This window comes from Galeopterus variegatus, unplaced genomic scaffold, assembly GCF_000696425.1.
Source record: "Galeopterus variegatus unplaced genomic scaffold, G_variegatus-3.0.2 Scaffold3786, whole genome shotgun sequence".
Classification (NCBI taxonomy): Eukaryota; Metazoa; Chordata; class Mammalia; order Dermoptera; family Cynocephalidae; genus Galeopterus; species Galeopterus variegatus.
This window is the reverse complement of record NW_007729897.1, coordinates 77,369-79,971: the sequence shown is the minus strand read 5'-3', so window position 1 is coordinate 79,971 and position 2,603 is coordinate 77,369. Positions and strand designations below refer to the sequence as shown.

General features: G+C 34.5%; 1 protein-coding gene across 1 annotated transcript in view; it reads left to right on the top strand.

The window, feature by feature from the left end:
* Positions 1-2,603, top strand: part of VAMP4 (vesicle-associated membrane protein 4) — a 37,416-nt gene that overhangs the window by 16,645 nt on the left and 18,168 nt on the right. The window lies entirely within an intron of this gene.

Here is a 2,603-nt window from a genome sequence, read left to right as displayed (position 1 = left end):
TTCTCTTGGGTGAATACCTAGGAGTAGAATAGCTAGTTATGTTTACTACTATTTTCCAAAGTGGTTGTACCATTTTATATTATCACCAGTATTGTATGAGAGTTCCAGTTACTCCAGATCTTCACCAACACTACATATGCTCAGTCTTTTTCATTTTAGCCATTCTAAGAGGTGTGTGGTGGTATCTCATTGTAGTTTTCATTTGCATTTCCCTATTGACACATGATGCTGAACATCTTTTAGTGTGTTTATTTGCCATCCTCATGCCACCTTCTTTGTTGAAGTATGTGTTCAAATCTTTGGCACATTTTAAAATTTGTCTTTGTATTAAGTTGTAAGAGTTTTTTTATATAGTCAAGATATGAGTTCTTTGTTGGATATGTGTTTTGCAAATATTTACTCCAAATCTGTAACTTAACCTTTTAATTTTTATAACCATATCCTTTGAAGAGTAAAGTTTTTATTTTGATGAAATCAATTTTTGAATTTTTTCTTCGGTTGTTTTTAAGTATGTTTGAAAGCATATTTATCTATAATATTTTCGTATCATATTTAAGAACTCTCCCCTAAACCCAGGGTCACAAAGATTTCACCTATGTTTTCTTCTAGGAGTTTTATAGTTTTGGCTTTTTTGTTTAGGCTTATCCATTTTAAGTTAACTTTTGTATATGACTGAGGTAAGGATGAAGGATTGTGAGGAGGGGGGTCAAATGGCCATCCAATTGTTTTGTCCCATCACCATTTGATGAAAAAATTATGCTTCTTCATTGAATTACCTTGGTACCTCGTCAAAAATTAATTGAACTGATCAAATTTTTGCAGTTATGATTAGAAAGGACTGTCATACAGGTCTAGGTTTGTGTTTGTAAAGTCAGGAAGGACAACATATTGTGGAAATTTTCTCTGGGGGTCAATGTAAGGAATGTGCCTGAGAGGAAACATTTACCTCCTCCATTGTTAAAATGTGACTTTTTTTGTAGAGGCTGTTTTATTTTTTTTCAAATGAAAACTTTTTATGAAAGTTATTGAAACCCATGAAGCAATGAACAAATGGAGCTTACAGGGTAGAAAGCAAATCCCAGGAAATAGTATCATTTTTGGCAGGAATGTCAGATGATGTGAGAAGATAATTTTCTACAGGTGACAAGATTTCCATAGAGTCAGAAAGCTAATTGCCTACAATGCCACTTATGGTGAGAAGCCTTAGACTAGGGCAATAGCTACCTGTCAAAAATGAACTCAGTATTGAAAAAAAGGCCAGATAATATAAGTGATTACCTGAATGTAAGTTAGATACCCTTGTGAGAAACACTAAATCTTCTGGCCAACAATGTACCACTGGAAGTTCACTCCTAAATAATGCTGTCTGCCTTCCAAAGGCCCTGACAACCAAATCAGCAAAGCTATTTAAAATGCAGCCTCCACACACGGTGGTTCTGTGTGTTGAAAGGGAGACAAACCAAATAAAGCTCTTGAAATAATTTTTTAAAAATTAATTTACACCCATGTTCATTATAGCAGAATTCACAATAGCCAAAAGATAGAAACAACACAAATATACATCAACAGATAAATGGATAAATAAAATGTGGAATGTACATAAATAGAATATTATTCAGCCTTAAAAAGGAAGGAAATTCCAATATATACTGCAACATGGATGAAACTTGAAGACATTATGCTAAGTGAAAGAAGTCAGTCGCAAAAGAAAACTATTGCATGATTCCACTTATATGAGGAAAACAGAGTGGTCTAATTCATAGAGACACAAAGTAGAATGGTGGTTGCCAAGGGCTGTGAGGAGAGGGGAATGAGGAGTTACTGTTTTTTTATTTGTTTGTTTGTTTTTTAAAGATGACCGGTAAGGGGATCTCAACCCTTGGCTTGGTGTTGTCAGAACCACGCCCAGCCAGTGAGCGAACCGATCCGTGGCCTTGGTGTTATCAGCACCGCACTCTCCCGAGTGAGCCACCGGCTGGCCCAGGAGTTACTATTTAATGGGTACAGAGTTTAAATTTGGAAAGATGAAAAAGTTCTGGAGATGGATGGTGGTGATGGTTGCAGAACAATGAGAATATATTTAATGCCACAGGACTGTACACTTAAAAATGGATAAGATGTTAAATTTTATGTTAGTATATTTACCACAATAAAAAATTAATTGACCATATATATATGGCTCTATTTTCTTCTGTTGATTTGTACTCCTACCTTACATTAATACTGCAGTATCTTTATTACTATGACTTTCATAAAGTAGTCTATTGCATGTATTCTAACTTTGCACTTCCTTTTCAAAATTCTTTTGGTTATTGGAGGTTCTAAGTATAAGAAAATACTCTTGTCATTTTAGAATCATCTTGTCAGTTTCTACAAAAAAGCCTTGCTGGAATATTGGTTGAGATTGCATTGAATCTAAAGATCAATTCAGGAAGAATAACGTCTTAACAATAATGAGTTTTCTGATCCATGAATGTGGTATATCTTTATTTAAGTCGCTAATTTCTCTCAGCAAAGCATTGTAGTTTTCAGTGTCTAGATCTTTTAATTTTTTTTTTTTTTCCTTTTTGTCTTTTTTCGTGTCCGGCAACGGATCGCAACCC